The following is a 9,652-nucleotide window of genomic DNA, read 5'->3' as shown; positions in this document are numbered from 1 at the left end:
ATTATCAATTTGTCTTCATTCTCTTGCTATCTTTATTTGTAATGCAAAAATGAAAGTTTAGGGGCCGGGCCAGGTTCAGCACCTGGGTTGCACTTGCTGATGGCTAAATGCAGCTACCAATCAGCAAGCACTATCCCGGGTGCTGAATCAAAAATGAGCCGGCTCCTTAGATTAGAATCCTGCTTTTTTTAAATAAAGATAGCAAGAGAATGAAGAAAAAATGATAATATGAGAAAAAGTTGTATGCTGTATCTGAATGTGTATATTAAAGGGACATGAAACCAATTTTTTTCCCTTTATGATTCAGATAGAACATCAAGTTTTAAACAACTTTCCAATTTACTTCAATTATCAAAGTATAACGTTTGTGTGTAAATATTTTGTACCTTAGTAAAGTGTAGTATACAAAATCTATCCGTCTATCTATCTATATTTATATGTGTGTGTATACATGCAAGAATGACTGAAATGTAAACTCTTAGGTATCAAATGTAGTCCAGCACATAACTGGTTAAATTCAGTGCTTATTGGGTTAAATCTAGCCCTGGCTCACTGGACACACCTATTTTCTGCTAATTAAACATGTGCTGTGATGTGATTGGTGAGATGAGAACCATGTTCTCATTGGTTGGAAAATGGCCATGTGACTCACAGCACCTGGGTATAAGAGGCTACATTGCTAGTAGAGGAGTCAGTGTTGTGCTTTATCTCTTGCTGGTAAGTTGGGTTAGGCAGTTGGAGAGCTGGGGGGATGTTGTGGTTTGAATATGGCTGATGTATTTTTGTTTTCTCTCTTTACAGAACTGTTTTGAGCAGGTAGTTTCTGCTTGGAAAGGCTGCTGTTTTGGTAAGTAGTTTTCCTAGTGTGGTTTTGGGGGTTTATAGCATATTTTGTATTATATTAGGTTATCTGTTTATGGGGTTATTAAGGGTATGGGGCTAATCTTTTCCTATGAGGTTCTGTGTTGGGAACTCTTTACCAGGCTTGGTAAACAGACTGATATGATCTAGTTAAATGGAGACAGAAATACATGAGTAGAATGTGCTAAATCTCTTAACAATGAGACTGGTTCCTATCACAAGTGCTCTAGATTACACTTGTGTCTAACTTTATTTTCTTTATGTAACTATAGCAATTTATACAGTCTAATAGGCAACTAAACTAATACACTGACAGTGATCAGCTCTAAAGGGACAGTAACCACTCTAGCTTTAGAATAATATTAAAGCTTATTCCTGGTCATGTTGAATTGGCTTTCACTGCTATCCAGAGCTGCCATGTGCACCAACTCAGGTTTATGTAGTGAAACTGCTTCCAAAATGGCAGCCTCCTTGATTAAAGGGAGGTGTATGACATGGTTTTTTTTGTTTTCTTTAAAACTGGAGCTGAGATCTCTTGAAGATGACAGAACTGGACCAGACTTAAAGGGACATGAAACCCAAAAAAAAATCATGATTTAGACTTTTTTTTTTTTAAACAACTTAACAATTTACTTCTATTTAATTTGCTTCCATGTCTTGTTATCCATTGAAAGTTTTATCTAGTTAAGATCAGGCGCAGCAAATAACCTAGGTTCTAGCTGCTGATTGGTGGCTGCATATTTAGGCTGATTGTCATTGGCTCACCCAATTTCAGTTACAAACCAGTAGTGCATTGCTGCTCCTTCAACAAATAACAAGAGAATGTAGCACATTTGACAATAGAAGTAAACTGGTATTTTGTTTAAAATTGTATGTTCTCATTTAACCTTGTAAGAATTTTTGGGTTTCATGTCCCTTTAAACCTACACATGTCACTAACTTTACCCTTATCTAGCATTGCCTCTGGTTTACTCTTCATATTGCTGTGATTATATCGTTCTGCCCAGAATGGGCCAACCTGTGGGGTGAGGGAGGAGATTCCTCAGGGTTTGGGATTTCTTAAAATCATACTCAACCAAATTCTGGTGTGGTGAAAATATACACTGACTCATACAAGTGTCATCTTTATAGCACTGGTTAAAGGACAGTCAATACCAGAATGTTTGTTGTTGAAAAATAGATAATCCCTTAATTGCTCATTCCTCAGTTTTGCATAAATTCTAATACTTTACCTCCTGATTAACTTGTATCTAAGCTTCTGCAAACTACCCCTTCAGTTCTTTTGATAAACTTGCATCTTAGCCAATCGGTGCTTACTCCTAGGTAACATTACAGACATGAGCTCAATGTTATCTATGAGACACACGAACGGCTGCTAGTGTTGATTAACTGTCAAAATGCCTTCAGATAAGAGACGGCTTTCAAGGCCTGTCTAAGAAATTAGCATAAGGGGGTCTAGCTTTCAACTAAGAATACCAAGATAACTAAGCAAAATTGGTGCTAAAAGTAAATTGCAGAGTTGTTTAAAATCACATGTCCCATCTGAATCACTAAAGTTTTTATTTTGTACTAGGGCCATAATACCCAAATGTTGAAACACTCAAAAGTGATGCAGCATAGCTGTAAAAAGCTGATTAGAAAATATCACCTGAACATCTATGTAAAAATAATTTACCTTATAATGTCCTATGTATTCACACCCCATTGTAAAGGAGCCTCATGCATTCTCATGTTATTTACCTAGTCAGTTTTAAGAAGCTTACTAGAGACCCAGCGCCAGTTAAATCCCCTGAGTGACGTGGGGCTGGGAGTACGTCACGGTTTTGGGAGCATTAAAACTCTCTCAAGCCGTATCATAGTGAGCTCAGACGCTTGCTCTTCTCACTCCCAGCGTTATCAGCAAGCTGGGAGTGACTTCTGAGCGTTCAGTGACCGCCCAGCACCTTGCTTAGAAGCCTTCCCTGAACACTCTGCCAGCGCTGAGCTCGCTGGAGGCGCTTGCCAACGCGGCCTATGAAATCTCATAAGATCACAGTAAGAGTTCATGACCTCAGCACTGCTGATCGGCTGCTGTTCATTTCTTTTTTTTTTTTACCTGCAGCTGAGTAACTTTTTACACAGAACTTACTCTGCTGAGCTGAGGAGATTGTGAGGTAAAATATCTTCCTTTTTTACATAGAGATGCTCAGGTGATATTTTCCTGTCAGCTTTTTACAGTTATACTGCATCAGTTTCAAGTGATTTTGCATATGAGTATTATGTCCCTTTAAATAAACTAAATGGATTTTTTTTTTTTTCCTTCCCCCCCCCCCCCCCCCGAACAGCTCAAATAGCCAGATAATGACATTTACCTGTTCCCTATAAGATGGTTTGCTTAGCTTACATATCCTGACTAGATTCCCTATTTAATCAGTATTAGTGTTAAAAAAAACTCAAATTAGCCTCAAAGAATCCTGTAATCTGTTTTTAAAAGGGACATGAAACACAAGTAATTTCTGATACAGCATACTTAGATATTTTTTTAATTTTAAATATCAAGAAAAAAATAGTGGGGGGGGGGAGGCTAGATTTATCTTTCTAGAGCTGTAACAAGAGGGTGTGCTGTGTGTATATGTAGATACTGATATAGACCCATAAACTTTTTATGAAAAATACAGGGAATATAGCACTCTTCTGAGTCACTCACGGCTTTTCCTTGTATCCTACCAGAGGGTTTAGGATGATCCTTATGGCCATTGTGGCACATCAGCTTTCATATTTTGAAAGTTGCTTAGCATTTGGCAATACACGTTGGTAGCCAGTGTCCATATCACGTGAGCCGATCAGCCAATTGCGACGTGTATTTCACTCCCTTGTCAACTGGTAAGATGGGGCTTCGTCAGGGTGTAATTTTGCACTTAGTATACATTCTTGATGGTAACATTGTGCCTAGTTCTAATAGCAAGTGTCCTCTTGGTAGGTTGTAATATGAATGCACAGTCAAAAACTAGACTATCAAGAAAACAGAATAAAATGATTATATACATTATTTACAAGATACACGTTGTAGAGACCCTCTGAGTCAGGCATGCATTCTCATGTTTACAAAACACGCCATCAGTTTAATTTATTCCTTTGGGAAAAATGGTAGAGGGTGGAGATCATCTGCATTTTATCAGAAGGACTTTGTCATTGTCACCACCTCTACCATTTGTTATCTCCTTGTCTATGACTATAAAAGGTAGTCAGGATTGCTTAAGTGAAACTGTTAGTAGTGTTTTGCTACACTACTAGTCTGGGCCTTATTCTGTGTCATCAGTGTTAGATAAATTCTGTCTTAAGACGTTTTTTTTGTCTTGCCAACATAAAAGCTGGGGCATGAAAGGAGAAACATTTAGTTATAATACAGGTGTTTAAGTTTATACACCATAACATCATTGGTAAACTTTTGTCTTAACCATACATTTACAGGCTACATACACCCACAAAGAAAGTTTCCTACCACTCTGATTGGGGGAAAAAAACAATTCTTTTCAGATGGTTTTGACACAAACTGGCTCCTAACCAATTTGTCCTGCAGACTTAGGGCTCTTCTTGCGGTAAGGCTTGGATGTTTCTTTCTCAACCCCCGCCAACTTCACGGGCCACATTCTCAACACTTAATGGCACATTCCAATTCTTTTTTTGGGTGGATGGAGAGTGCTTTTAAAGAACTAAATTCCTGCTGACCTCAGTTAAACCCCTCATAACTAGTGGAACAAAGCTGAAAAGCAGATACTTAGGATGATGTTTAATCAATGATAGACTAGGAGGCAAAAATATAAAAATAAATCAGAGGCTGGAGAAATCATGTTAAACTGATACAATTTAATGTACAATAATATAATGTGGGGCAAAGTCTCCCTGAATGAATAACTGCAATCTAAAATAACAGTATCTGGTCTAACTCACAGGAGTAAATAGATGAAGTAGGTGCATATCTCACTATCTAATAAAGATTAATCACTAATAACAGATGTCTGTCTTAGCAGACGACGCTGGTATAGCATTAACTCCACTTCGGATAGTGGATCAGAGGAATGCAGTTTGAATCCTCTTGACGGCTCTGTCCGCATCCAGGAGGTTTGTTAGCTTACAACCACTGTGGTAATCATGTGACTTGTCTGACATCACATGGGGTTAAAGGTTTATGGTCTCTGGTATTTCTGTAGCGTTACAGTTGAAGATTATAAAGATTAAAAAAAAAAAACTCTCAGAGGTATGATCTCATTTTACCTAAAGGGCCATAATGCCCAAATGTTTAAACACTTGAAAGTGATGCAGCATATCTGTAAAAAGCTGACTAGAAAATATCTCCTGAACATGTCTATGTAAAAGATATTTTACCTCAAGTTCCTCAGTAGCCAACTCCCATTGTAAAGGATTTCTAAGCAGCATATTAGTGTCTGTCCCAGGACAACTGAAAGGATGAGCTTCGTGAACTCTCAAATTATTTCACCAATTGGGTAAAGGAAGCTTACTATGAAATCTCATGAGAATTAAGTAAAATCTCATGAGAGCACAGTAAGAGTTCATGACATCAGCACTGCTGATGCTGATTGGCTGCTGTTCATTTTTATTTTTTTTACCTGCAGCTGGGAGCAGGTGAGTATAACTTTTTACACAGAACTCACTCTGAGCTGAGGAAATTGTGAGGTAAAATATCTTCCTTTTTTACATAGAGATGCTCAGGTGATATTTTCCAAGATGTTAGTGTGGAATTATATTTATAAATTTTTTTTTTATTTTTTTACCCTTCCTAGTCATTAAACCATATCATCATAAATATCCCCTTTGTTCCGTGCTTTAGCGCTGCCTTTTAGTATTTTTTTTATGCCATTCCAATGGCTTTTATATTAAACAAATATTGAATGTTTTTTGGGGGGCAAAGTATCTGTCCCTTTGTCTACCATAATTTGAGAACTGTATTCTGTCTTTCCCTTGGTATGATGAATTTTTAAATCCTTCCATTCTCTTTGGTAATTCTAATGTATATGAAAATGTCTTTTTTGCTTCATTCTCTTGGTAGCCTTTATTGTATTACTTAGGGGCTTGCTGAACACATCAGGTAAGCCAATGATAGCAGGCATGTAAAGCCACCAATCGGCAGCTAGCTCCTGAGCCTACATAGGTATGATTTTCAACAAAGGAAACCAAAAGAACAAAGCAAACTGGATAATGGAGGCAGTAAATGGCACTTTAAAACGGTTTGTTCTATTTGAATCGTGAAGGAAATTTGTTGTTTCATGTCATTTAAAATGTCTTCACCATTCTCAAAAAAAATATTTGGAAAGAATTTAAATTGAGAAATTCTTCATATAAAACTACATTGACTGCTCTATTTTATTACACAACAAAATCTATTAGGCATGTATTTATCTATAAAGGTACTTTATCCAACTTCTAGATAGCAGAAAAAGTCAAAGCTGCAGCCTAGTGGGTTTTTACAAATTGTCTTAACCCTTATTTTGCAGGTTACAGAATTTGCATTTCCTTCTCTGAATAAGGTTTCCAGCTGTCCTTCACAATCATACTGGACAATCTGGCCACACTGGTAGGTGTCATCACAAAATACTATACCTTCTCCTAACCTATTGATCCCATAGTGTCAGTAAAAAATATCAAAACTGAGCAGTAACTTTTACCCCTTGGCTGCCAGTAACACAATTGTAATGCATAAAATACATTTCAATGTCCACTAAAATATTCAGATACTGGACTGTCCAGGTGAATGCTGGGACACCTGGCAACCCTAGTAGTGAGCATGGGGTTAAGTACTTAAAAGGTGAAAAGCTTCAATAAAGAGATTTATAGAGTATAAACATTTTATAGGTAGTTGATCTACTCACAAATAACCAATTTGACTTTCCCAGTAATAGCTGTTATTGAATGACAATTATTTTAGTCTCACTGAATCGGCTGCATGTGTTTTATTAAAAGAAATATTCCTTCTACATATACTTTATCACATCAATGTATCTTTCAACTGTTTCTATTGGTAGAACAACCTTAATCACTTTCAGCCAACAAAAAAAATGATCTTTAGACAATTTGCTTACTAAATTTATTTTATTTTCTTCTAGCTAAGCCTTTCCAGACCATCGGATCTCTCAACCTGGTACGCCATTTTATTTTCTGTAAATCTAGTTATTAACCATTTGGGCCTAGTTGCCCCACTCTCGCTGCCTCAGTCCTGTCATTCCGAGGGGCTTTTTCCTTTTCCCCCTATATTGCCCCAATGACGAAAACCACAGGGCTGAGGCAATGAGACCTAAGAACACTCTGATCCGGCTACTCTGTGATTTAGATCCTTATAGTTCTCTTTGCATTTTTCAGATACTTTCTAGCTGCTGATGCCAGAAGATTCCTGCCCAAGCACTGGGTGAGTTCCTCCCCTTCCTGCTGGAGGAAGCATCAAAGGCAACACCCCAGAAGATCTGTCTGCTCCATATTTTGTTTCAATAAAACTTTATTCCTATTACATGCTGTCCCTGTGTTACTGGGAGTGGAGGAGGGGGATGGGCTGGGTTGTGGGGTCTCTGCTGCTTCTGTCTCAGCTTGCATTTAGGGTTGCCACCTTTCTTGGAAGAAAATGCCGGCCCTGCTGTATAACAATTTTATAAAGCATAACTCAAACTAAAGCTGATAGGATGGATTTTAAATCAACTAGTGTTCATCACACAAAGTCTTACTTTGACAGGGGCTTTCTTTCAATATTTTCTACATTGACAAACTTTTAAAAATACCGGCCGTGTTGGTAAAATATCAGCTGGGTGCCAACCCTAATTGCATTAAACCACAATCTCTAGTAGGTACTAACTAGTGCACAGGCATCTAGAGGTACTGGCAATATTGTAAAATGTTTGAGGGGAGATTGTATATAAATATACATTGAGTAATTTTTGAATTACTTCTGGAGTAGAGCCTTTCACCCAACCTGTTCCTTTCGCACATTAAATTTTTTGGAATATACTTGTCTTGTAATTAAAGTTTCCTGATTTGAGTAGGGCATGCAAGCTATACTACACTAGATCATTTGTGTGTTTATAGTTGATGTGCACACTTATGTGGAGTTACTTGACTCCATACTGAGAGGCTAAAATGCAAGTCTGTCAAAAGAACTGAGATAAGGGGCTTAGATACTAAGGTAATTGCAGAGGTAAAAGTATAAATAGAACAGTTGGTTATGCAAAACTGGGGAGTTGGTAATAAGAGTATCATTAAAGTCTAATGTAGACTGTCACATGCTAAATATTTAGAGATGGAGTAAGGACAGTGGTGAAAGAATTGTGGCTGTTGAGTTGGTGTTCTTTGGAAGAGCCATGACAGTAGAACAATTCTTGAGGATCAGTCAAGACAGTGGAAATAGAGTTGTGGGTTTTTTCAGGGGGAGCAGTCAAGAGTGTTGCTACTTTTGTGGGTGACCTGGGGAGGAGTCTGGACAGTGGAGAGAGTTGTGGGTGTTCCATGGGCAGCAGTTAGGGCAGTGGAGGAGGAATTACCGGTATTTTTGTAGGGGCTGTGAAAAATCTAAGTTAAGGCTAGACAGGAAAGTGTCACGGAGAGGCACTTTACATCTTCATTATTATCCCAACAGAGCTTTTTTTTATAAAACTATTTAAAAATTAAACATCCCTTGTATAAGGGATGGTATTTTACATTTGCTAGTGGCAACTCTTATCTGGAGGAATAAGGCATCCTGCGTTGTTGACTCACTGCAAAATGAAGTTTAATTGTGTATGCTGTCACTATGGAATTTAAAGGCATGGTAAACACAAGAAATGTTATTGTTAAAAAGATAAATACCTTTATTATCCATTTCCCAAGTTTTGCATAGCCAACAGTTATATTAAAATACTTTTGACCTCTGATTACCTTGTATCTAAGCTTCTGCAGACTGCCCCTTATTTCAGTTCTTTTGACTGACTTGCATTTCAGGCAAATAGTGCTGACTCATAAATAAATTACAGGGGCGTGAGCAGTTATCTATATGGCACATATGAACTAGTTGTGAAAAATTGTCAAATGCATTCAGATAAGAGGCAGCCTTCAAGGGCTTAGAAATTAGCATATGAGCCTACCTAGGTTAAGCTTTCAACTAAGAATACCCAGAGAACAAAGCACATTTTATGATAAAAGTAAGCTGGAAAGTTTAATAAAATGACATGCAATCATGAGTTTCATTTGGACTTTACTGTCCCTTAACTTGGGCACTCAATCTTATGAATGCTGACCACAGTAACCCTAACCTCTACATACCAAAGTTATTAAAGGGATAGTCAAGTCCAAAATACTTTCATATTTCAAATAGGGCATGTAATTTTAAACAACTTTCCAATTTACTTTATCACCAATTTTGATTTGTTCTCTTGGTATTCTTAGTTAAAAGCTAAACCTAGCAGGTTCATATGCTAATTTCTTAGACCTTGAAGGTCGCCTCTAATCTAAATGCATTTTGATAGTTTTTCACCACTAGAGGGCATTAGTTCATTCATTTCATATAGATAACATTGAGCTCATGCACGTGAATTTACCATGGAGACAGCTCTGAATGGCTAAAATGCAAGTCTGTCAAAAGAACTGAAATAAGGGGGAAGTCTGCTGAGGCTTAGATACAAAGTAATTACAGAGGTGAAACGTGTTTAATTATAACTGTGTTTGTTATGCAAAACTTGGGTAATTGGTAATTAAGGGATTATCTATCTTTTAAAACGACAAAAATTCTGGTGTTGACTGTAACTTTAACGGTAACTCCTCTACTTTATTAACACTC

The 9,652-nt window shown here is 37.4% G+C and overlaps 1 long non-coding RNA gene across 1 annotated transcript; it reads left to right on the top strand.

The window, feature by feature from the left end:
* The first annotated feature begins 786 nt into the window (after positions 1-786).
* On the top strand, positions 787-7,302 carry LOC128642976 (uncharacterized). Its single transcript, XR_008399743.1, has 4 exons — positions 787-847; positions 6,354-6,433; positions 6,963-6,997; positions 7,216-7,302. It is a non-coding gene; the product is annotated as an uncharacterized LOC128642976 (long non-coding RNA).
* Positions 7,303-9,652: the final 2,350 nt, after the last annotated feature.

This window comes from Bombina bombina, chromosome 12 (assembly GCF_027579735.1).
Source record: "Bombina bombina isolate aBomBom1 chromosome 12, aBomBom1.pri, whole genome shotgun sequence".
Taxonomy (NCBI): Eukaryota; Metazoa; Chordata; class Amphibia; order Anura; family Bombinatoridae; genus Bombina; species Bombina bombina.
Note: the sequence above shows the minus strand (reverse complement) of the source record. Positions and strands in the feature narration are given on the sequence as shown.